The 27,533-nt window shown below is 41.1% G+C and overlaps 1 protein-coding gene across 4 annotated transcripts in view; it reads right to left on the reverse strand.

Annotated features, from left to right (window-relative positions):
* Positions 1-27,533, reverse strand: part of PTPRG (protein tyrosine phosphatase receptor type G) — a 410,991-nt gene that overhangs the window by 153,212 nt on the left and 230,246 nt on the right. The window contains exon 1 of one of the 4 annotated variants that reach the window (XM_080606413.1): positions 22,041-26,105. The exons of the other annotated variants lie outside the window; for them this stretch is intronic. The gene's annotated coding sequence lies outside the window, so the exon portion shown is untranslated. Of the gene's footprint in view, positions 1-22,040; positions 26,106-27,533 lie in introns of those variants that run through there. 4 annotated transcript variants of the gene reach the window in all.

Here is a 27,533-nt window from a genome sequence, read left to right on the forward strand (position 1 = left end):
TCAAACATCTCTCTAGCCTTTCATTAAAGCTATAGGATAAAACACAAGAACAGTACAGAAAAATACAGAATTTCAACTATAACCAATTAACTCTTTGAGTTTCACCGTATGCCTTATCCCCATCTCTGTTAGGGAACGGATTTTTCTTACACGGACAATCTTTGGCTGGTATTGAACGTGGTGACAACCATTCTTCTTTGGAAAAACAGGTGAGATTATCGAGAGCTGTGGAGACGAGTCCTCATTTCTGCAGATAAAATGTAACGGCGAAAAGAAAAGAAGTGCACAGACAGATAACGTAGCTTCTGCGACTGATACGTGCAACTTCATTACTGTGGAAAACAGGCAAAGATGCGGCTGTTATCAACCACGACAGCACCTGGCACGCTTCTGCCAGGTGGCACAGGGCACAGCTTTTCCCTGCCTCGCTGGTCAGGGGATCACAGCAGTGCTGGGAAGGGAGCGTGTCTGGGCCCACTGTGCCAGACTTGCATTAAACTGAAGGAAGAAAGAGAGAGGAAAGGAAGTGAGGTGGGGGGAGGAAAAGACAGACAAAGAAGAGACAGCTTCTGAATCTCTCACCCCAAAGGGCTGCTGAGGATTTTGGTGTTGTCCAAGGGGGCTCTGGTAGCTTCCCGTGCCACTGCTCTGAGCAGCTCACAACACACTAAGGAACATGATCGTTCCCAGGACAGCCAGTGGTCGGTGTGCTGGTATTACAAGGTCCTGAGATCCCAGGAGATCAAGTGAAGAGTAAAGATTTTTTCCTGTTGCTCTCATTCTTTTCACAATAATTTCTAATCTTCCTATTTGCCACTCTGCTACCGCTGAGTTTGTGCACAGGGAGCTGTCTGAAAGGACTCCAGGAACACTGACTAATTTCTGTTAACTAATTTAATGTGTTACTATATATGCATACTCAGGCTTATTTTAACCCGACTAAACTAGAAAATGAGACTTACGTGATCCTTCTTTGTGTGGTATGACATGTCAGTCCCCATAATAAGTACAGAGCACTCTGACCAATTCCATAAAAACCTGACTCTCACTCGAGTTCTCCAAGATTTCACATCCACCCATACAGCTTCTTTTGCAATTTAGCAGCCAAGTAAAAGACAGACCCTATTAATTTCGTTGGTATTGTTCAAATACTGCGGACTCTCCCCATCCTCCTTCTCAAAGCACTCAATCACCAGCTCCAGCAGGGGCAGCCACCATTTCAGCAGCTGCTGAGGTCCCTCCAAAGCCAGCAGTGCTGCACACAAGTGAGCTGAGATTTTTTGACTTGAGGGTTGTACTGAGTTAATTCCTGCACCCAAGGGTGCACCGGGACACACAACATACCTACGTTCGTTTACTCCATGGGATTGATATCAGGGGGTACGAATTCCCATGAGTCACTGAGAAAATACCAGCATTGGGATCTAAGCATACACAATATTAATGGAAATCCACCATTCTGTTAAATATTGTAATGTGGAAACTTTAATCATAAACCCTCTTACTATTTAAATACTTCAGGCACTGTAGACATTTATACAACTAGCTGTAGATGAATTTTCAAATAGATACTTCTGAGTAATTATCCTCTTGAGACAGCACCAATTGCTAAATAATGCCTCAGTTTAATAGCACATAGCTCTTAAGAAATGAACAATTCTAGGGACTATTAAATCTCTCAGAAACTTAACAAAGATAGTGATAAATATGTTATACTCCATTTTAGCCCTTGTGCAGATGAGGAATAGGCAGATTTTTTCTCACCTGTTAGCTGGGCTTAAAAGACAACTCCTTGGAAAATCCGGGGGTAGCCCTCCTACTTGCTCTAATACGGCAGGTATGGAAATTTATTCCTCCAAACATTAGCAGAGGTTACTTAAGAGAAAAATTAATACTCAGACTCACAGGGAAAGCTATATTAGGAAAACATAAAAAAGGAAGAATAACTGGGTGGGACAAATAACACTGGGCAGGAACTCCTGGAAATGCCATAATCCTCGCAGATTAACTGGCGAGGAATAATTGCTCTGTCCCTCCAGAACGTCCCTCTGTCATTTTAGGGACGAATTGCCTAGGAGAAAAATACAGGGAACAGAAAGAGTATTAAATCCCAACTCGCACCGGTGAATCGAGGCATGGCTGGGGAAAGAGTTTTCAGGTGAACCTGCCTTTTGTAACACACAAAGGTCTAGAATATCAGGAAAATGCAGATCTCCTGTTTGTATAAAATGTTGGCCTTTATTCATGGTCCCTAAAGATATTTTCCCTAAAACCTTGCCTGCCTGCGTATTACTTACTGCTAATAAAAAAAACTGGGGAAAGAAATTTGCATTTTCTGGTCTCCAGAGGTCTGTGAACACAGCAATTCAGAATGTTGCTCCACAGAGGAGAGGGTTGCCATTTCACAGTCAAAAGCAATAGGGTGGAAGCAAAGGGCATGAAAATACTTGTCTCCTCACCCTGACATCACTTCACCTCTCAGGGGCGTTCAGAAGTCTTTAGAGATTACAAGTTCTCCAAAGCAAACCGTATCAGATGGTGTTTACCTTCATGCTAAGTTCACTCAATGTCCCAGCTTCATTTCAACAGCAGCCATCAATAAGACATAGAAGAGGCCATCTCTTTATACAGAGAAGTCAAAATTACTGCAGGAAAGCCAATTTGTAGCAGCTGACTATCTGACCCCCCTAATGTGAAGTAATTTCATCATCATTTGACAGTGCATCATGAAAAGCTCCTCTACTTAATTCTGCTTTGAATGACGAATGAAAATAAGATGAATGATTTGATAACTTGGTGATCAAAAATTTCCATTGTACTTTCTTCCTCGTTAGAAAAAGTTACATTAAAAAAGAGAAAGATTAATATGGAAGTGCCAGATTTTAAGCAATGATTGAGGGCTTTACATAAAAAAAAGCTCAAAAAGTAAGGACAGTGAAGTATTTTTAGGTGTGCAATAAAACACAGCATTTTAACATATATATATGTCACTTTGGGTTCAGCGTGCGATAAATTTCCATTAGTACCTCACTGACAATTGAAGCCTGGCTGAATACTAAATAAAGTTGCGTGGCTGTTCTGCTAAGCCCCATTGTGCCAAAGAAGGTCTGAAAAACACAGGAAAAACAGTCTGCGTGTGAGGTTCGGCCATGAATACTTCTTCGGTGGTCGCTATCGGAACTGAGCTGAATACGGCCACCCAGGAGCACACTCCCACAGCACGATGTAATCACGTGGCTTGGCCTTCAGTCTGGCCTTGACCTTGACTTGTGAAGGATTTCTCTCCAAACAGCTATATTATACCTAGCTTCAGTTTCTGTGGATCGTTAAGTCATCAAAAGAAACAGAAGCAGAAGCTCCCTCCTACCCTGAAATTAATTCAGATTCAATAAATTAGTAAGATAAGTTTCTGAGCCTCATATGCAAGAGGCCTCCTCTGGTGCTGTTGTATCTCAACATGGTGGTGAGACCAGCTGGAACAAAGCTCTGGTGTACAGATAACTCTCCTTTCAACCCTGTCTTACAATTACAGTGGCTTCATTTTTCGGATGTCTGGACCCGCCACGTGAAGTTTAAGACTTGAGATTTCTGTATTACATGTTTCTCGGAAAGCCACGCTTCCATCTGTAGATGTTCAAAAGCTGGTAACACTACCAGCCTCCACACACACAAAGATCACGCCGCTTTTACTATGTGATATCAAACTTAATCTGCTAGACAAGTGCACAAATGTTCATGGACACGTACACGGAGTCTTTCCTCTATTAAATTACCTTTGCAGAACATAAAGCGTTTGAACGTGTACAACCTGACAAATCCCAGATGAATGCAATAAATTCTAAACAATTACTCAGCACAACCAATAGGCTGAGGTGTGCCGTCTTAATTATATCACCTAGATATTTGTTTTTTGCAGCCACACAGATAAAACACGTTTAAAAAAATGCTATGTTTGACGTGGATCAAACCTCAGAAAGCTGGATGCTGAAAATACGCGGTCGGTGCGAGTGAGGCTCATTGCAGGAGGCTCAGTTTGAACCCACCCAAGTGTAAAGCACTCAGACCTGAGACAGCCTCTGTGCCTGGTATTTGTACAGTATCCAGCGCTACGGACACAGAGCCTGGTTCAAAAGATGCTACAACCACAGAAGCCACCAAACCACACGACTTCTGCACAGTATTTTCAGCTCAGATGAAAGAACTTTGAAAAAGAGGCAAGAATTACTTCTTGTGTTGGATTTTCTTTGGCCTAACCAGATACGCAAACTTATCTGGGGAGAAGACGGTTTAAAGACTTAATGCATAATGTAACAAACTATTGGAGCTGACTTAACTCAGGTGACATTTCCTCCTCCCTCCTTCCACATCACATCCCAATTACAGTCACAGATCGGAGTTTGTAATCACTATCATCTTGCTCTTTTCCATGTTAACAGCAGCAAGGCATAAATAAGGATGAACTTTCCTCCACAGTAATAATGTCAGGCATTTTACTAAATCCGTGATATAAAGGAATCTCACCCACTGTTAGATCCTCCCTATCACAGGCAGAATTTTGTCGCATTTCACCAAGAAACAGTAGTTATGTGCAAATAGTTTTAAAAGTTTCAGAGCTTCCACATAAATAAACACACACAAACGCCCACAAGCTTAGCGAAACAATAGATGCTTTTTCAGCAGGATGCTGTGAAAAACAATGTTTATTTCCCCTTAAATGCATGAAATTACAATCACTGATTGTTAGACCACGACAGTCTACTTGTAAAACTCTGCGAAATTTTAGCTGTTTGCAAACTAGTCTTGAATGCCTTCTGAAGGCCTTTGTTAATACCCATCCCCAGAGAAGATGGGGATAATGCAAGAACTCTGCCTGTCACAAGAGCAAATCGATATTTTAACACTCAGGCTGCCATACTGTTCATGCAGACTTCACAGAGAGCCACCAGAAAAGTTAGCTACACAATTTTAAGCCAATAACAGACCAAGATAAAGGTGTATACCTGGAGCTTTGGTTATTTTTGCCTTTATTTTCTTAGTATTCAAGATTGGCATCCTTGTGACTCCAGGGAAAAAAAAACAACAACAAAAAAAAACAGTGACGGGCAGGGATTTGTTTGACCAGACCTTATGTTCTCAGATTCCAAAATTTGGCTTTTCTAGCAATCATAATTAATTAAAGCAAGATCTGAAGAGAAGTTGTCAAGTGACAGCTCTTTTTCACTTCCCCTCTTCCCCAGGACTGACGCTATTCACTTAGAGCAGGTCTACACGAGAACACCTAATCTAATCTGCTCAAACCTCAGCAAGACCTGGCAACATCTCAGCTGGAAAATAGTCCTAAAATTAATAATAATAAGACCTTTCAGTTTAATGCCTTGGCTATCACAGGTCCATAATGATGCACTTTGCACAAATCACACTGAGACACTGGCAGCAGAAGTGGAACAAAGACAAGAATTAAAGCGGAGTCGTCACTGCCCTGCAAACACAGCCGCTTTAAATGCAGAGTTACATACCAAGCGGCCAATTTTATTTCACAATTCAATCTGCTTTTGTGATGCTTGATCTCAGTCTTTGCTCATGCAAAAACATCTTAAAACAATTCAGTGGTAGCAAAGGTTCATTTTCTGCTCTACGTATAAAGATAAAAATGAGTTGAGACTTAAGGGACTGTAAGACTGAGGTCACAGGGCACCATTTCTGTTTCCCATCATTTCCTACTAAGTAGGAAGAAAAGAATGAAAACATTAATTTGTTAAAATCCAATTAATTACAATTCAATTTGGCAAGCCCAAACATCGGAAAATTTCTTTCCTTTTCTATCTTGTAAGTTTTTAGAAAAATGTTAGGACTCTATGATTGATGGAAGCTTCCAAGCTTTTAAGTAGTGGATACTATAACATTTTCCTTAGATAAATTATTTCACCAGTGTGAAAGTGTTAGTTCTAATGAAATGAAATAGCCTTAATTGGTTGTGATGGGAAGTAAACCCTGAGATAAACATTGCATAAATAATTCACATCCTTCCATCTGGGGAACTTCTTCCTGAATTGAAAAGAGTCTCCAAACTGAAATGCAATACATGTTATTTTAGCAGAAGCTAAAAAAAAAAAAAATGCAGACTTCTTCCAATACACTGCATCTAGAGTGGAGAGCATCTGCTATTCTAGAGCTGAGTGCATATTTTAAGACCCGGTTTTACCAAGCTATTCTGATTCAGGACTGGAACGCTTTCTCCTAACACAAGGTCTTCCACAGAATGGGTCTCTGCCGATGCTGGATCCAACTTTAGTACCTTGATCTATCTGGGAAAACTCACTTTTCCCATGCTGTCCTAACCAGAATATGTAAAAACATTTTCCTCTCTTTCCATATACACCATGCTGTGACCAAGGAAGCACCTAAAAGACATTTGAAGGTAGAAATGGTACTCTTTCATACTGGATTATGGTATTATGACCCTAATGCTCTTACATTTGCATTTACCACTTGTGACTTGAGGCCATGATCTAATTTTGGCAAAGGCATTCTTGGTGGGTCCCAATATGTACCTACCAGCAAATTCTCTGCACAATTTGTGGTATCTACTGCACCCCACGCCAAAAGACAAAAAAAAGGGGGGAGGGGGGAGACACAAACATATGGAAGCAGTGAAACTGCAAAACTCATTTGCACTTTTTGACTTGATGCTATAAACTTCACCACAGAGAACATAACCAACCATAGCTTCCATGGGGTGATCTTCAGGGGTGTTCTGCAAATGAAGCCTAATAGCACATCGCAAGCCATTTTGCTCTGATCACATCTCTTATCCAAGGCCAGCTGCTGACTTTCCCCATGTACTTGAAGGAAACTTAGACAGTTGTGCAAGCCACTAGAAGTTTTTCTTTAGAGGTCTTAGTCAGGAAAGCTCAATAGCCCCTGATGGACACCGCGTAGGCAGCTGCCTACTGGAGTTAAACCCTAACAGTATGAAACAAAACCCTCTTAAGTGACAACACAGTATCTATACATAACTTTATATATGCATATATTAAAATCAACAAAAATATTCTTGAAAACGAAAGCTGCTAGAGACATACATGCTTTTTTCTGCCTATTACACAAAATAAATATGGATGCATAATGAAAGAATATATTATGCTTGCTTATGTTCATCATCACAATTTTTATAGGATCAAATCAAACAGACAATGGAAATGAGTTTTGCAGTTTCACTATGCCTTCTGGTTATCAAGTGATAAAGTTCCTTGCTGATGACCATTTTTTTCTCTTTTAATGCAGACTCCAAAATAAACAATTCCAACACACAGAGGGAAAGTTTTAAAAATACATTTTCTTCTCTCTTTGCAAAAGTTGACAAACAACCCCACTTGCAGCACAGGGTGGGATATACCTTTGGTAGAGGACTCAGTCAAATTGTTTGCTTTTTCTGCAGCAGAAATCAAAGTACCTTGGGACTGGACTCAAAAGGCAGAGTTTACTCAGGGCAGGGGAAGAGGGGATAAAAAGAGGGAAAGAGGAATAGAAGAAGGGGAAAAAGAAGAAAAAAGGAAGCACTCCACACTCAGTCTCATTCTGCAGAATGACTCTCTCCCCAGACCAGAGAAAAACAATTGCTTAGAACTTACTTTCAATGTTAAGGGCTATTCAGGAAATGCATTTTTTTTTTTTTTCATTTTCTTCCTTTTTTTTTTTTTTTTTTAATATTTAACCATATAAACAGCAACTAAGATGGAATTTCTTATTAAGCATTTTTATGGTTACAGCTACTATGCTGCTGAAAAAGCAACTACTTATAAAAATAAAGCTAATATTTATGGGCAGTGGAGCTCAGGAAGGGACCTCTTTTATAAGACACATTTACTGTAACAGCCATCGCAGCTGAATCATGTTTTTGCACAAAAGTGAGGGTTTCTCTAAACCCAGGCTAACGTTTAACAACTTTAAGCAAATGTTAACACACGAAATTAACTTCCAACAGTACTAACAGACAGAAGAAAAAGGACCAAATCTGTGAGGGGCCGATCATCCTCCCACGTGTAAGTGCTCACGATAGGGTCAAGAAGCAGGGAACATCGAGACCACCACAAACGCAGGCGATCTGCAAAGCTGTGGGGCCAGCTACAAATCATGGCCCACAGGACACCTCTCCGCCAGCAGCTGCAGCCCTGCTGAGTCCAAAAGTCCCCTCCCCGATGCTGTCCCTCGGTATCAAGCACCGGGCACAAAACCTCATGTTTTACAGCCACTGTGAAGTCCACACGGAAAAAAACACGGGCCTGTCTCCAGGAGTCACGTCCTGCTGCCCTTCTCCTCTCCCAGGTAACCGCTGTCAGCCTCATTTGTGAAAACTTCTGTTCTGCGGCCCTCATTACCGAAAGACCTAATTACAGAGGTAGGGAGCTACCCTCGCAGCCCCAGATGGCATGACCTTCAAAGCACGAGTTCAAGGTCACACTTTAATTCCCCCCCAAAGTCCCCAAGACGATTATTCTACAATGTATGCACTAATCAAAGCCATGTTTCAGGATTTGGCAGACAAGCTGTTCTGTCTATCAGAATAACTCGCAGATGGTATGTATGTGACACAACATATTCATCATGTTATATTCTTAGCATATGCAATTTTCCCCATTGCTAAATTTTCCTGCATTCAGCAAGGGCTCTGAGAAACTGCTGGTGCCTTGGAAGAGATACCCTTCCAGACTTGTCGTCTTTAAATTAGCTGAATAAAGAAAGAATCTAAAGGTTGAAAAAACTCATTCTCCTGTGTAATTGTAAAACATATTGAATTTGATTTTTTACCTTAGGTACTATTTTTCAGCTTTATTTTGTTGCTCATGTTTGTTTCCCGCTCCTCAGTTCACATATTGTACTTCCTTTTTACTTGATGCGTGCCATATTGCTTTAGCTTTTGCTCTTACTTCTGCTTATTTATGATCTTTTTCGACCAAAACCTCAATAAGATTTGCTTTAGGGACTTTTTTTTTTTTTGAAATCTTTTTTCCAGGTAGTTGCATGCATAAGTGAACCATTAAAATTGAATCAGTTCAGTGAATCAAACTGAATGACAACGAACTAAAATGAGCAGAAACATGCCTAAAGCAACAGCAGATTACTTATTTTACTTATTTGTAATGTTGCTTTCTTTTTTCCTCTCCTCTCATTCTTCTGATGAAATACAGAAGCTTCTTTTTTTTTTTATATTGGGATGAGTTTCCAATCCTGAATGCCATATAGTTTTTATAAAGGGTAACACACAGAGGGAAGACGCATCCACACAAGATTAGGTTTCTGATGCTGGCCCAGCAACCTCTTTTAAAGCTCGGCATCTGGAGGAGTCAGCCAGCAAGCAAAGGCAAGAGCTCATGAAAATAAACTTCCTGCTCCCAATTTCTCTTACTCCTTTTACACCTGTCTGTCATTTAGTCCCACTTTGCTTTTGTTTTACAGCTACATGAAGATAAGAGACCTCTACGGCTGATCTTTGTTTTGTATGGTGTGCCTGCTTGGATTAGGCCTCGTTAAGATTAGGACAAGAGTTAAGAGAAAAGTAATTGAAAATTAGGTTCTCCATGTTGGAGAGAGCAAACCAACAGCCAGCACACAAGCTACCATGCGTTTTGTTAGAGAATGATAAACGTCACTGCCATAATCTGAATTTTCTGGTGGTTTTCAGCATTTTAACTTTTATGCTGAAAGCCAAAACATTAATAAAGCAAGTGAAGTAGTCGGCATATAAGTCCATGAACATCAGTAGCAAGGTTTCACGTATGTCACTCTGCAGTAATAAAAGACTTCATATATAGTGCTAGGACTGCATGTTACTATTTTTTTTTTCTATGGGAAACTAAGGACAGGAATGCAAGCAGAGGAGAAAAATGAAGGCAATTCCAATTAATCATTTCCCCTGGTGACATTTTAATGCATTATTGTTACAATTATTCTAACGTCCTCAAAGGCTCATCACACCAGCTTTTTCAGACTTCATTTTTCACTGAGTGAAATTTTAACAAGCAACCTTTCTGAGAAGTTTTTCTCTCTGAAGGGGCAATACCTGTTCACCCCTCTCCTTTGTGGGAAACAGGGCTACTAGATGCACTGAAATACCTGGCGTGTTATGCTACAAGGGCCTCTCTGCATTTCCTTGCATTTTCACTGGCTTGAGGTTTTCTCTGCTTTGCTTTCTTTCTTCTTCATTCCTCAATGACCTTCTTAAACTCTGCATTTTCAGAAGCCAACTTAAAATACAGCAAGACAAAATATATCAGCCAGGCTGCGGGGGAAGGAGGAGAGGTGTGGGTTTTCTTTTTTTTTTTTTTTTTGGTTAAGCTCTAGACTTGCTTTAATATTTTTCCATTTTACAACTTATGAGTAAAATAACCTCTCCTGTCTCAGCATAATTAGTTCCCCAGTCCTGGCATGCCTAAGAGCCTTGTGTTGTTTGGGGTGCTGTTTGCCAGGGAACACTTAATATTCTCATCTATCACATGAATCAATAAAACGCAACCCTGTTTTTCACAAGGTGGCAGTGTATTAGGAAGAGTCATATGGGCTGAGTTAATTTAAAAGTAATAGACTGAAATTGTCCACATTACTTTTATTGAATTGACAGAGCAGGTCCAGTGCTACTACGGAATTAATCCCATTTCATGGAATCACAGAGCGAGGCCGTAAAAGTCACTGGTTTATCTTAAAATATAATAAAAAGAATTTAAACTCAAGCTCTCATTTTTACTTCCAGAATATGGAGGTTTTTTTAAAAGACACTACTCTGGAAATAAATTGGAGAATTACAGTTACGCCATATACCCACTGGGCTCAATTCTTTATCAGAAGAAAGGAGTCTCCCTACTGATAACTAAAAAGTCAAAGCCTGAAAATTAACTTCAGACATCTTTGACGTGTGCAAGAAAAAGGTGATGTTCCTGTAAATTTCCTTCGTGGAAGGAGAAGAATCCTTCACAGGGCAAACGATCAAGGGCTTGGTGACTTCAGGAAGGTGCAAGTCACCACTGGATGGAGAGGAAACCCAGGGTCAAGGGTCCTAAGTTAGGGACTTCGGCTTGGTTCACTTACCTGAGCTGGTCCTAACTTGACAAAACAAACAAACATGCCACAAAATCTCCCCCAAACTGAGAGCAAGCAGGAGTCTTGGTGTTAGAATGTGCTGGGGGCTTCCTGCCTGCAACAAAACCGAGTCTTCCCCTCCCAAGTTCTGTTTTGGGTCTTTAACATGTACTAATATTTTGTCCTGAACAGATTCGTATAGCACATGAGATGGAGGAAGCACAGTGCCAGGGAGAAGCATGGTGAGCACTGCAGGGAAGAAGCATTACCTGGATCTGTCTCAGCAAAGCAGACTTCATCTTTGATAACGCCTATTTTTAATCATTAGTGGACCCTGGAAATCCTCACCGCAGCGTATGGCAATGTGCTCATTACTGCTGCGTCCCCACACAATGCCCTGAGACTGCCCCGTTTTCCTGAAAGTTCAGTCCTCAAATTGATAAATTTCCTCAGATGTGAAATTAAAATATTCAGCACCAAAATATATTTGCATCCAAGAATACATGTCATTTCTCAGATCCTGCTATTTAAATCATTTGACTTTGAGTGAGATATGGGAGAAATTTAAGTTTCAGTACATTTTAGTCTCCATCATGTCAAATTTACAACCCTGGAGTAAATCACACTGCCAAGACAAATGTCTTCACTTAAATCAGATTTGTTGCTTCCTTCCATACTTCAGGACATTAATAAAATTGGAGTTCATAATAATAGTTTCATCCTTAGCGTGCCAGCAAAACCACAACAAGTTCACCCTCCACATATGCACCTCTCTGGGTTAAGCAATTATGAGCCCCGGTTTTTATTAGAGATGTGAATGTGCATGCATCTGACTCAAATTCTTACAAGTGTTCAGCATGCGCTCAGTCGATCCAGATATACCAAGGTGTTTTTTTTTTTTAAATGTCTCCTCTAAATGCCATTCTTATCTTCAGACTTCCTGAAGATTGGAGGCATTAAAACAACAAAACAGCTCTCAGGGAAGGGGCGAAGGCACCTGAATGTAAGCGAAATGGCAGGAATGTTTACAGCTCGCTGAAATTACCTGATATTTCTCCCCTAAGTACAAGAAATTTCTAACAATTGTTTTTCCCTGTCATCTTTCCAACACCTCTGACATCTGCTCTCTCAAGAGAACCAAGTCCCTCTTCTACTTCTGGATCTGATACACAATTATACGAGCTGCGACTGATGAGGATTACAGACCCAGTCCCTCCAGCAAAAGCAAAGGAGATATCGTTTGTTTCCCCATTGCAGCACCACCCTCAGACTCTAGCGTTGCTGTAATACTTATATGCAAGATTATAAAGCGGACCCCCCACTGAGGCACACAGCAATGAGATGGGGTTGGCAACAAGAGTATTAATTGCATTCACGCAACAGCAGTTCACGGAGCAGAAATCTCAGTGCATACCAAAAAAAAAACCAAAAAAAAGACATCAAGACATCACTTGAAGCTCTTTTTTGACCCACTAACCATTATTCCTAAACCTAAAGACAAATGCAGATGGGGTGAGTGACACAAACCTGGATTTCTAGCAAAGGATCAGGAACACGAACGTGTCTTCCTAATTGCCACCCATTGCAAGCCCCTTTGACACATGTGGCTCCGGCATTACATATGGCTTGTCAAGAGCCCTCCGTAATGGGAGGCACATGTCAGTGGAATGTTGCTGGGAGCTCTGTGTGATTCAAAACGCTTACTGCAGAATTATTACAGTAATCTTTCAGCGTGCTTTTACTCCCCAACCTCTCCCCATTTTAACAAAACAATCCTAAGCCTGTATTAACAACAGGGTTTAATGAAAACCATACATTTCATGATGAGTGTTTGGTCATGCATGGGAGATTTGTTTGGGATCAGGATCACTTCGCTCTAGGAATATGACAAGAGATTAAATCATTAAAAATGTATAGTCTGTAATTAGTTTATCATTGCCAGAATTGTACGAATATTTTCCAACATAAAACTGATGCCACCAGCAAGAGATCATTTTGAAAGATCAATGTCACTGAGATATCTGAAAACAGAGTAATTAGGAGGCAGCATGCACACTATTTTCCTCTGCATTATTTCTTTACACACATGTATCTGTTTCATATAAATTTCTACATTAAAGCAACTCTTATAAACCCAACCAGCGATGGGACAGATTCTGAGAGTCACAGAGGCAATATTAGTGACTGTCTTCACTGACATGGTGATGTGAGATTATTCTGAAGCACCACCATCTTCCGAGCCTGCAGGATTTATGCTAACTGCATATTTCTGGAGAAAGCAGCACAAAGCGCCACAAACAGGATCTTGGTATTAGTTAATTATGGCACTGCAATATTTTCACCGGAGGCGTTTTAGAAAAACTGCAGTACAGTGATGCTGTTTGTATTGCAATAGTTAAGGTGGTTTCAGACCATAAATTATAAACCCCATTTTTCAGAGTTTATGACAGGGCTATAAAAAAGGAACCAGCCTTAGCCAGTTTTCTTTTATGACATAAAAAAATTAGCTATTTGAAAGCTATACATTTATGCATGAGTTCAATGGTTTCAAATGATTTTCCCTTCCCACACCCTCCTGTTTGCTATACACATAAAGACATGGCCACATTTGATGGCCATTCTCCTCTTCCTTCATACTGTGCACCATCCCCTCGCGCGTATTACCACCTAAAATCAGGCACTTTTGTTTTTCAGTAGGAATTCATAATCTTATGTGAGTCAGCATCCCTGGACAACTCCCTGTAAGTATTTAGTAAGGAAATATTAAAGCTGTCATTTTCAATATGAGGTTCACAGACCCCTGGGGGACTAATTTAAAGGGGTCTGGAGAAGATAATTAAGAAGAGTCAGTCTCCTGTCAGCAGGCTTGAACTCACTGGAAAAGGGCCTGCATTTCAGCAGGAAAGTGTTTAGGAGACTCACCAAAAAAAAAAAAAGCTTAAATACTACAATGGCATAATATTACCTTTTTTTTTTTTCTCCTCTCACCAAGAAGAACATGAATTTAAAGCAGCACAGAGGGTTGATACCAGCTTCCAATGAAGAGTTTATTCAAAAGCAGATGGCAACCTCATAGGCTCAGAGCTTACATGCCAGCGGCCGTCAGATGCCTGCTTCTAAAAGGACTGGTGTATTTGCACCATATACACTCCTCAAACACCAAGGTCTCCACCTCCCCAAGCCATCGCAGAGCGCTCTGTCTCCTGCTTACAGTGCCTTGCAGTCAAGCAGGGGAAAATTTACCAACTAAACATCCTATTGAGTTGGAACTGAGTTACTTTCTGGATCTCGGTTTCTTTGGAGTTAAGTACTGGAAGAAGAAAATGTTCTATACTTTTAATAAAACCAGATTCTGTCCTTGTCTCATCTCACCCATCCTTTGTACCTTTGGACTGTGGTGGGACAAGCTGCCTGGGAGAGACCTTCCTCTTTGTAGTTACTTCCTCATGTAGGAGAGCTAGGCTATGAACGCACGTACATACCAAAAGGGTATGCAATGCCAGAAATGGAGAAGGCTCTTTCTGGACCAATACATGTGTTGGTGCTTGTGGACTACTTGTCTTTCAGAAACCGAGGAAGCCACCATGTATCAACCACCACGTACCAAGTATTAGATCCACATGACAAGTCACTTTGCAAATGGCATGCAAGATCCTAAGTCACTTACACACCTTTGTACGTTCTTCCCGCTGCTCATTAATATTGCCAAAGCGCTCTGTAATATTCAGTTGGAAAGCACTATAAATGCAAAATGTTCTACGATAATCAAGCAAGTCATAGCATACAATTTGGTTTTATACGTGCTTTTCATACTCATAGTTTTAAACAGCTCTAGGCAGCAATTAGTTTTTTCAAGATAAAACAGTAGGTAACAGTAAAAATATAATCATTTTTCCTGACCCAATAGCTGATCACTAAAGAAAACGAATTCAACTGACAGCTAGGCAACCCCCGTTCTGCTGAACTCGGATGAAATACAGTATTTTCCCTTCCTCACAATTATGTTCCCACAGCTAAGTACTCTCTCAGGCATTGCCTACTCAGAGCTACCTTTACATCCTCGCACCCAGGGGTGCCGCAGCCAAGCCCAGCCAGCCTTTCACCTCGCACACCCAAAGCAGCCTCCTAGGGCGGTGGTATTTCACTACCGAAACAGCATCAGCACAGGTACGTGCTGCACCTGCACCTCACAACAGTAAGCAATGATGCTCGGTTGTCGTATCGTCCCTCAGTCAGTGGAGGTCCTGCATACCCCCAAGGAGGTGCGCTTCAGAACCTGGAGCACGTTGGGGTGCCAGGCTTGGCAGGTGCTCTCCTCTCCTGCCTGCTGGCCCCACGCATTCAGCAGAGGTCTGTGAGAAAAGGCGCTTGGCAGATACTGGGGGAATAAGCTTGTTTTCAGAAGCCACATCTCTGCTCCCACTCCCTCAGCTAGTTACCTGAGATAATAATGCCCATGCTTATGCGGGTATTTCTGAAGGGAGTAGCTGTATCCATTAGTCAACTTGTGGAAACACTTCCAGTTTAAAAAAAAGTAAAATTACACTCAGCAAGAAAATCCTCCTCTCTGTTGTGGCAAATGCACAACTCCCATTAACACTAATGAGACTCACACATGCTTTGAGCAGGGTGAAGAACCCCTGAGTGTTTGAGTAGAGCAATAGCCTATTGTACAGAAACACAAAACTAGAGAAACAGTAAAACTGATCACCCCAGGCTGACACTGTGTCACCAAGATTTTCTAGGTGAACAAAACAACCTTAATTTATACATAATGTATATGTATGCATATATTAATGAGACAATGTAGAGAAAGATCACTTATCAAATATTAGTCAGAACTTCTTGAAAGGGATAAGATATTTCTGTTTGAACCGCACTTTAAGTACTTTAAATTGAGATACCGAAACCTCTTCAACATCATTAACCTGGATTGAAAATAATCAATAAATAATCATTTTACGTGTAAGTATGAAAGGCAAATGTCTAATACATTACTTGTGAAACCCTTTTCTGTACTAATGGTTGCCATAACCTAAGGGATCGATTCCATTATGGATATTTACACAGTGACCTATTAGGAATACACGGAAGTATCATTTTTTACATTGATTATCCATCCTTAAAACAGATAGTAATGTATACTTAAATGCATGGATTGCAAAAATCATTTTTAACCTTTATTACATACTCTTTGTTGAAAAGGAAATCGTTTGAGCATCATGGTATGAAGGACACAATTTCAATTTATGTATTAAGAACAGAGGGCAATTATGAATGCATATGAGCAAAAAAAAAATCTTATTTTTAATAGTTGGGCAAGCAAGTACTACCCAAAAAAACATAAACGTTTGTAATCTGAACCCACACAAACAATACAGACAATTGCCGAGGAACCAGAAAATAAATACATATTAAACCTCTACAAATTATATCTCCTTTCATGACTGCCTGAAGCAAAATCCCCCCTTCTGAATAGCTCCAACATAAACTAGCATAAGCTTTAATAAGTATTCCTGATGCTGGAGGCCGTGCTTTTTAATTTGACAGACTTGTCCTATGTCAAGCTTCCACTAGTTCAGTAAATAGTAGGGCTACTGGGGGAGATAACGGCAAATCCAACCAGGAGCCGTGGAACTCGCCTAAAGGTTAGGCAGAAACGCCGAGGATGAAAATGGCCGCCGGGCGCTTCCCGCCCTTCCTGACAGGGCTGCCACAGCCGCTCTGCGGGCCTCGTGCTGCAGCACCGGTCATCTGGGCCACCGGAGAAAGAAAAATCTCCTCTTTGTGCCTTAAGCGCAGGGAAAGTCAACAGGGCACGCAAGCAGCTGGGAAAGAGCAGCTGGAAACCAGAGCAAGTCAGTCAGAAAAGGCTCCTGTTGAGTCAAAGGCTGCCGGCAGCGCTGATGCTTTCCACCTAGAGAGGGCAATGGTGATGAAATACTATAGCCCTGTCAAGGGGAAATAAACGTTATAAGCCTGACAATGATGATCACCTTTATCTGGTTATATTGTACAAGTGAGGTCTGGCTGTCTTCAGGTTAGTTTTACAGCTGAAGAGGAGAAACTGCTGCTTTTATTTGGCAGTAAGTCTGCACAGAGCTTCCGCTGGGAAAAGCAAAGGAAAAATAAACTAAAACCTCCAAGTACATTTAAAACAAGCTGTCACTAGGTTAACCAAGCCCCAAAGAAGGCGCGTAGTACCCGCTCTTAGCGAATTCACTTAGTGATTATCAAATCAATTTAGTGATTCACCGAAGTGCCCGTCATTGGTCAGGGCTGTCGCCACACCTGTCAGCAGAAACCAGGCTCCAGCTCCACTCTTAAGGACACTACATGTGTCAAACTGAAGGTCCTATTCAAATCACAGCTTCCTGCCAGTTCTGATCTCCTCTTCCATCTTTCATGCCACAAACTGCTTAAAATGAACAGAACCTACAAGTTTTTAGAGTGCCGAGCTTCCCCCCCAGCAGTGAACCTGGTGGCGGTGTGACAGGGATGGCACCGGGCCCCTCGGGCTGCCTCAGTCAAGCACTCGGCAACACCAGGAGACGGGGCAGGGGACATCCCTCCGGGGTGTTCACAGGGCAGCCGCTGCACATCTTTCTAGTGTTTATCAGAAACTGGAATTTTTGTTGTCACTGCTGTTAGGTAAATAGGTCTGTTTTCAACTTGATCTCCACCCTTGCTAGAGACGGAACACTTACACTGTACAATCAGGGAAACAACGCTGTCCTGCTGTACATCTCCTGTCCTTCACAGCAGCGCTCATTAACAATGAAATTTCCAGTACAGTTTAAATTCTTTCAAAACACACACATCTGGGGCAATCTGGTGAGTCTATACAGAGGAAACATAGATCTAAATATCCCTCTGTATTTACATATATTCACAGACGCTGCTTATCTTCATGAGTATTATTTCAAGCATGCACACACTATATTTCTGTGTCCTGGGGCATGCATCACAATCCCACAAATAATTCCCCAGGATCTAAAAAGATGCGGAACAGGAAGATACACTAACGGAAAGAAGCAGCATTAGGTTTAACCCAGTGACATTTTGGCATTATTAGCTGCACAAGAGCCTCGGCAGAATAGCAATCTACAAAAGCAAAATCTCTGCTGTACCCAGCTCTCCGCCTTTCCCCACCACGAGGTCTGCAGAGCCAGCACCATGGAAGTGTGTTTTGAAGTACCTCATGTACAAAAGTCCTTGCCATGTAAGCACTGCAAGCTCTCAAACCTGTTCTGTATGAGGCTTGAGTTTAATCTTTTGAGCATCCTATCTTTTTAAAGCGTAAGCAGATTAAGCTTACTGAGCATCCTTCTTCAGAAATCATGGTAGATACATTAAAATACAGTAAATGAAGAGCTGATAAGACGGTAATGAATGCATTATCTCAAATCCCAGATTGCTATAACTTTACAGAAGTAAAGAAATGAACCTAAGAATAGACTTAAAATACTGTTTCAAGGATAAGGTATCGATGTATTGATCTTATGAGTGCTATTATCAGATGGCTATCTCTTGGTGTTAGGTGAATTCATTCACTGCTAGAAAAACATACCAAGTTGTCAAGGCCCAAAAATTATTCTTGCTAATTATTTCCCTTCTTCTGCCCTTTCCACTTCCACCTTCTGCCAAATTATTCCTTGCAGCGTTAGCACAACCAGAAATGCTTTCCACTTCCATCTTACTTAATCACAATGGGAAAACACCTGAACTTACTGCTAATAATGCAGGGATCACATTTGGGTGTTTGGCTATCCCTATACTACAAAAAGAATAGGAATGAGAACATTTTGTTAGAAAACAACACGAGGAATATCCATTTTCAGTTTTGACCAATTTGGGTCTCGGTCTTGCTACTACTAAACTGACTGATAAATCACCATATGGTTCAGTGGGAGGGCTAACAGGCCTTTCATAAATGGTATGCCAGCAACAACAGCATGTAGCTTTCAGCATTACTTAGTAAACAGCATGTGGTTTAACATCAGTGACTGGTATGATTGAGGGTATCTACTTTGGGTATTTCCTCCAGGCAAAGGCCCCTAAAAATTTTCCTAGTTAAACTGGGAGAAAGAGAAATAATAGACAAGGTTGAGGAGAAAGACACAACTGAGGATTTGAGGATGGGTGACTCCATTTATGTTCAGGAAATAATGGGTTTTATTTTTACTCTCTTGAAATTTCATCTTTTGAATGTAGCTCATTAAGCGAGTGCTCACATTCCTGCCTCCCAAACAGAATGAGACCTCTCAAGCAAAGAATTTCAAATGAATCTTTTTTTAAAACCTTCCTGCTATCTCCAATCTCGTGTTCTGAACTAGATGTAATGACATTTCTTTTTCTTAAGGGATATTATGGTTCTGCCTGGTATGTGCCACCAGAAGATTAAATGTGTCACTCAACACTCAGGAAGCCACCCTTTCCTCAAGAGCACTAGCTACGGTAGCACTAAGCTACCTACGAAGCTCTGGACCTCAGAGAAAGGAGAAGAGAATTTCCTCCTCAACCAAGGCGATAAGAAACTAAAGAAAAGAGGCTTCCTCTTCTTTTTGGATGATTTCTGTCATTCTGGCTACTCATCCATGGCTAGTTTTGCATTTTAAAAAGTTAAATCTGTCACTCTCTGGGAACCCTTGAGCACTGCATGCAGGCTTTGAGCTCTGAATTTATCATCTTAGTTGTAGAGATTGCCACCCTGCAGGAATGGCAGGGCTTGACGTAGAAATAAAAATCATCTGAAATCAACTGAAATCACCCTTTCAGCAGTCCAGTTAAGTTGAAAATCAAATGCAGGTGGTACTGCAAGCATGAACTTCAAAACACAGAATTCAGTTAAAACATCTATAAAGACAAAAATGACAAAACTCGAGTAATTTGACCTATCCCTGCCACGATCTAATCCCGAAGCACTCTCTCCCATCCATAGCGAGATGTGTGATACATCTTGTGCTGATGCGTATTTTTAATTCTCAAGTTGCATCACCACCCAGGGTTAAGTAAGGAAGGTACCTCTTGTCTCTCCATATTTTATCCCATGTCTAAGAGTTTGTTCAAAACTCAAATTTGCCCCCTGTCCCAGAGAAGACTAATTCATCCTTAACTTATTCAGGAGACAGTTTCCATCTTCTTTTCCCGGACAATTAACAGCCCCCTGTGGAGTTACTAACAGTCTTTTGGCAGACCAGGTCCCATTTTCTGTGCTTGAATAAACTATTAACAAACTGTTAGCCCACTGCAGGGGGAAAAGCTCTTTCCCACCTGGTAATGCTATTTCTAATTCTGGTGGGAAGCCAAAATTCATATTTCTTACAAATGTGTGTATCAGGAACTATGTTTTAATAAGAACTCCTGAATAGTCAATGGACAACGATACCCAAGCCCTCTTTAAGGGATACTATAACAAAGGTTTTCCTGCGGAGGGAGCGAGCAAGCTGAAGGCAGTGCGAGCAGGAAACAGAAAGGGCTGCTGATTTCCTGGAAATACGAGCCTGCTCTGCCTGCTCTCCAAGGAGAGAGCGTAAAGGAAAGTCCCCTCTGAGGACAGGCAGCCTGGATGGGATGGTGACAGAAAAGGACATTATAGGCCTTTTGAGGCATGTACTGAAAAGCCCAGCTAATTAGAGAACAAAGATTTTTGCTTATTAAGCTGGATAGAAAAGTAGGGAGAGAGAAGACACGTATTCTGGGATATGACTGTTTTCCCCAAATTGCTTTTTCTTTACAGAAAGATGAGTGCTGTGTGTCTCGAAGCATGAGCAAACACATACCTTTTTCAACCACTTGATTGTTATTTCATTTCTACCAGACAGTAAACACTTGCAGTGTTTTAGATCCTTTTTCAACTTTTGTTAACCTTCCCATCCTGTCTGGAAAATACAATGCCTGTGAACTGGGGAAATAACAAGGGCTACATTCATATTGCTGCCTGATCTCTTACATCATGTGAAGCTTTATCATAGAAAAAACAAAGCAATTCATCCCTGCAAAGCCTGCGGTTATAGCAGCAGCAGCACTGTTGCATCCCAGAGCAGGAACTCCACTGGGGCAGGCGCTACACAAACCCAGTGAAGAGACACTCTAAGAGCTTTTAAACAATATAAGAGACAGCAGAGGGATTCAGGTAGGAAGGCAAGATAGAAAGTAAATACAATAATACTGATTAGCACAGTCTGCAGTGAATGCATTTCACAGCCTGCCTCACCCCAGAATTAAAAACCCTTTCAGCGACCCTTTTAAAATCTCTTTTTAATAAAAATTTTTTTGGACCTATGAATAACAGGCAGCAAGATGTGTCTTTCTTTATGGTTAATGCAAGCTTTTGATCACCCCTTAGAAAATACTTCTTGAACATGGTAAAACAGAAAAGAATAAATGTTCCAAGTCTTCTAACTGGAAAAAAAAAATCTGATGCAATTTATTCTCTTGGTACAAAATTACAGCAACTGCTTAGAATTCTACAGAAAAAAAAACAACACACACAAAAATGCAATCAGCAAAGCACCAGTATAATAGACAATTTAAATCATTTCCTGCTTGCTTCCTGAAATCATGATTAACTTTGGTGAAATCTATTCCCACTGTTCGAGACCCAGTGAAAAGGCTTCCATGGGAAACATTGGCAGACAAGCTACCAACAAGTCTGCTAACCACATTAAGGGTTTTCTTGTTTGTTTGTTTTGCGCGTGTGCGCACCAAGGAAACATTATCACTTCTTAACACATTTGGTGTTTTTTTTTTTTTGTTCTTTTCCCATGTTACCTATCTTTGCTATTTCCAGAGGTCCTACTGGAATAGCTGTGAAGGATCTCACACCTCTAGGGGAAGATGTTCCAAAGTCCCAGGACTGTCAGACTTGCCTCAAGGAAAGAGGCAACACCAAGCACTTACTGAACCTCTCGTGTTTTCACATAACACCATCACCGTTGAGGTAAGGAGTCTTGATATGAACATACCAAGGAGAGTTCCTGCTGAATGCCCCCCGAGTCTATCGAAGTCTGCCTGCCCCTTACACCCAGGGCCACACAAAGTCACAGAAAAGCAGATCTCCTCACAATGTCATGCTTTGCCTCACAGAGGCCTGCCAGATATCCTCTGGTAGCCACCTGACACGGTGAAGCAGCAGAAATAGCTATCACCTGCTGCCTTCCTCCTTCCCCTCCCATAATCAAGTAACTCTTCCACAAGACCAGAATTTAGCAAGCTCCCACACATACTTTTTCCCTATTCTCACCACATCAGGTGCCCACAGTGAATGATGTTAAACTCGGTGGCCTAAGTACCCGGTAAGTTCAGCACGTAAAGCTCACCTTTACAGCTGGGGAGAGACAGTCCCATTTTTCTAACTTAGACAATCCCACATTTCAAGTAACAATCCTATTGAATCTGCTACCTTTCATTAAAGTAGCTCTTATAACTCTGTCAAATTCTCCAACCTTTGTATTGATTTTTCTCCTATTCAAAATAACTCTCCTTTACAACAAGAGCTGGCTGCCAGCCTCTTATCTCTTATTTTCACCCCATCTGATCCTCCTTCTCCTTGTCAGTCTTGCCAGATTCCAATTAATCATGTCGAAAATCAGGGATTTATGTTAAGAAGAACGTACAACTCTTAGCTCATCATTAGCATACTGTAATTGCAGTGTAGTGCTACTGACTCAGACCTTTTCAACAAGGCAGTGGAAATCCTTTGTGGAAAGCAGGACATTCCCATCAAACATGAAAAGAATATCTAGATGGTGTTACTGGATAGTTATTTCAAAATAAAACTCTGGATGCATCGTAGCATTTACAACGACTCTAGAAATTACTGGGGCCTGGCAAGCAGCAGGAAGATGCAGCCATAAAACCAAACTGCTGTTATGTCCCTAAATTTTGTCTGGGTCTCTACACGAACAGTCCCACAGGCTAACCCCTCCACTAAACATATTTTAATTTCAGACCATCCTCTCATGTTTCTTCTTAATTATCACAGGGCATTCACAGAAAAGATCAGCCAGATGGAGACTAAATATTTCACTATTACAAGATGAAGCGTTCTGCACTAAAATGGAACCCTGATTGCAATAAAGTCATTAATTTAAGTCTCAGCTGATTCTCCTGTCAGTATATGGGAGGAACTGAAGACAAGCGTGGGGAGCCAGTGCAACAGTTACTCTAAGGAAGATAAAACAGTAAAACTGTTAGAAGATAATGCGCGACTTGCCCAGCTCAGTCTTTACAGTACAACATGATGGAAACTCGGCCAGGTGCTCAGCCAACATCCATGTACTTCTTGTCTTAAACTTACAGCACACCAATTTCCTCATGATGAGAAACCTGAACTAGTTTTAAAAGTGATGAAAAGCACAGAGGGGTAAAGTCTGGTGGAAGGTAAGGCTGAGCAACATTTTGGGTTTTTTAGTATCTTGTATATTTCGAGTATTTTGTGGCTATCTAGACCGTAGGGGATTGTGGAGAAAGAGGGGACAGAAGATTGTAAGAAAAGACTTAAAAATCCTGCAAAATGACAGTTTGAAACAAAAAAAAAAAAAAAAAAAAAGAAAAAAAATAATTAAATTTGAAAATCCCCAAGCCACCTCCATGTCTGAATGATTAAGTTGGGGTACTGTAAGAGATGAAGACAGAATAAGCAGTGTGTACTAAATTCCCCGAGCACTCTACAGCACAGACAGCACGGGTTTGGAGCCAAATCCTCACTCAGTTTCACCAGCACATCTCCCATCAAAGTCACTGGGAGCTCTAAGTATCCCCATATAACTGCGGATTTGGTCCTCAGAGAGAATATTACAGTAAAATTACTTCAGACAGTCTAACTCTCTCCCTGTGATATATTCCCAATGGCCCTCTTTGGGTCCTTCCATCATTTATTGACTTCTACTTTGCTACATCCTGCCAGATGGAAGCAAGGAAATTTGAAGAGCAACTAGTAAACGGAATATAAGGAAATAAACCCAGCACTGGCTCCCTGTTTCACAATTAGTCTTTACTTGTGCTTGAAGCCAACACCAGAGATCTTTGCAAAATTACAATTACCAGATATGCTGGATGCCAGAAATAATAAACCTAACTGCAACACAGCAACATAGGGTGCTAATTCTCTCCTGGAAATCAAGAAAACATACTGTGGTCTGTTCTTCTTTTAATATGTGGGAAAAAAAAAGTGCACACACAAACCTAAGGACTTAAAATGCAGCAAGGTAAAACTTAAAACTTTGTTAAAACTTAATGAAAAAAGCCCAAATCCTAACATTAAATAGTAAATATCCCCTGCCATCCTCAGATGGACAAAAGCCCAGACAAATACTGTAGATGACACTCCAGGGATGATAGGAAGACCTAGCAGCCAGGATACACCCTAAAAATATGAGCTAGTCTCGGTTTATACCCTGTAATAAAGGCTTTTGGGCACTGGGTATCATCTACATGGGTAGATGAGGAGAGAGCAGTAGATGTTGTCTACCTTGACTTCAGCAAGACATTCAACACTGTCCCCCACAACATCCTCATTGGCAAGCTCAGGGAGCGTGATATAGATGAGTGGACAGTGAGCTGGGCTGAGAATTGGCTGAAGGGCAGAGCTCGGAGGGTTGTGGTCGGTGGTGCAGAATCTAGTTGGAGGCCTGTGGCTCTGTGTCCCCCAGAGGTCAGTACTGGGTCCAGTCTTTACTGTGAAGGTGACAGCTGGAACAGGTTGCAGTCTCCTTCTCCGGGGATATTCAAAACCTGCCTGGATGCGATCCTGTGCAACGTGCTCTGGGTGACCCTGCTTGAACAGGAGGGTTGGACCAGATGATCTCCACAGGTTCCCTTCCAGCCTCAACCACTCATGACTTTTCTTCTACATTAACGACATTCACATTATCACAGACAGCAGACAATCAAACATGAGAATTTAAGTGTTACAATAAGAGGTAGGATAATGAATGGTGATAACCTTTGGCAAGTAGATCTGAGCATTCAAATTAGAGCAAGTAGCTGTAGATCCAGACAATGCTGAAGTTAGTATGTATAACTCAAAGGGAAAAGGAAGAAAATCAAAGAAGGAGTGAGAACAAAGATACCACTAGAACATGGAAATTCTTCTAAGGAACATGCTTAAAGAGCAGCAAGAATTGTTAATGCAGAACATTGTTTATAATAATTTCATGAAATGAATCAATCAACATAACATAAGAGCTCATTAATCAACATGAAAGGGTGCTAGCTCCTCATTTTCTACTGGAATGCTTTGTGGGTTGTTTTTTATTTTTGGTAGTAAAAAAGATTACTTTTTTGATTTTGTTTTGTTTGTTTTTGTTTGTTTGTTTTTTGTTGCTTTTTGTTTTAAATGGAGAAATAGAGTTCTCCAAAAACATGCATGCTGGTGCTTGTGGGTACAAAATCACATCGCTATTTCAGAAGCCAAGTTGATGCTCCTATTACCAATTTGGCCTAGACAGTGCAAGTTTGTTCATGTAAGATTAAAGGGATGAGGTCTCTATGGCATATTGCAGTATGGTCCTTGGAATAAGATTCTCATTTACTAAATAAATTACTGTATATTACTGTATAATGGTGTTCACATTATAACTGACAATTAGCGCCATTAAAGAGAAAGCTCATAAACAGCCAAAGCTCACATCAAATTAACACAGTCATGATTAAAATCACTCTTCTGATTTCTGCTCTTCACAGAAATAATCAGCATTTTGCATAAAAATGAGTGCGAAGCAGCTCAAAATCACAGTTATGCTGGGATGGTGGTAGTGAACTCCGCCAGCACAGCACTGCCACGTCAGCTGTTTGCCTGCCTGTGCAGCTCTGAGCGCTGGGTTTCCCTCCCGGCAGGGAGCCCGCACGGCGAGCCCTGCCCGCCGCAAGCTCGGCGCAGGCAGGGCTGGTAACCGGCACGGTGACGCTGGAGATTAAAGTCTGCAATTACTCCTCTTGGCTCTAATGAGGGGAACCTGGGTTCTCTCCTGGCCTGAGGGAAGCTCTTCTTCTTTATTGTAATTCTGTCACTTCGCCATTTAAATGGTTTCTAGCGTTTGCATGTTCATTTATACCGCTTCGACTTCAGAAAGAAAAAGAAAACCTGAGCAATTATAATGGAGAAGAACAATAACAAAATACAAAGGAGTCAGCAATTCATTAAAATTTAGAAACTGCAATGTCAAAAACTTTTCTTGACTTCAAGAAAAAAGGAGAGAGACTTTTTCTAAACTGGCACAGAGCCACATCCTCATTAGGATTTGCGCTCCACTCGCCCAGCAATGCGCTAATGGTATCGCTTTAATCTTCAGCATCGCAGCACTAGCTTTACGGTGCTCACCAATGATGATGCTGAAATGGCAAGAAGGAGGAAAAAGGAAGCTTCAGGCCAATGCTGACCAGCGATGGTATCATGAACTGGCACCTGGCCGTGGACAAAAGCTTGAGACACATGGACATCTCTGTTCCTGAATGATACTTCAGAGAAAGCCAAACTTATAATGGCTTCATAAGGATCATCAAGGAAAATCTGATCAATAAATAAGTAATTGAGACCACATAATGAAGGAAACCATTTAGAATACCATTACATATGCCATGGTTTGAAAAGGAATCACAATATGCTGCATATGCATAAAAGTACTGCAAGATAATATGCCTTTGATCCAACATGCCTTTAAAGTAGGAAACAAAAAGGACATTCTCATATATCTTACCAACTAATTTAACATATAAATCACAAAAAAATATGATCCAGATGGGCTTCAATGAAGGAAACCAATTAACGTAGACAGCCTTACCATCTGACACATTAGTTGTAATAATAAAAACCAAACAACATGGTCAAACAATAATGCTCTGTATTATATCTGACATTTCTAATTAGTTTCTGCATCCTCTTCAAGAAAAAAGACTACCAGCAAGCAGTTTGTTTCCCAGAGGAAAAAAACATCTAAACTTCATGTGTACAGAGCAAAGTCTATGGATGACGCTGATCTATCTGCGTTCCCGTGGGATGTGCTTTGGAACTAATGCGCTTTGCATAGTCCACATCTGGTTTCCCAATTAGACTCTGAAAATGTTTGCTTTCAACTGTATCACCACTGCAACTGCTGCAGGCCTGGAGTGCCAATACCTGCACGCGCTCCTTAAAACCTTTACCTGTGTCCAGGGACCCGGAACAATCAGAGAGATTTGGGCTTCGGTTTCTGTAGGATGGGATTTATTTATTTATCCTTTCTCCAGCCTTCCTTCAAAATGTCTCAGAATGTCATTTCTCAAAGGAAGTACGGTATTTCTGGCACAGACCTCCCAGAATCAGGCTGTAAGGGTTGCATCAGACAGTTGCATGCTGAACTACAATTAGCATTACAAATTAAAAGCTCCACCACGCATACATGTACAGTTACTCTTTGAGATGTAAAATCTCAATTGTATGGACTGCTTTTGCATGTATCGGCAAGAGGAACACAGTT

This window comes from Anser brachyrhynchus (genome assembly GCF_964034855.1).
Source record: "Anser brachyrhynchus genome assembly, chromosome: 10".
Classification (NCBI taxonomy): Eukaryota; Metazoa; Chordata; class Aves; order Anseriformes; family Anatidae; genus Anser; species Anser brachyrhynchus.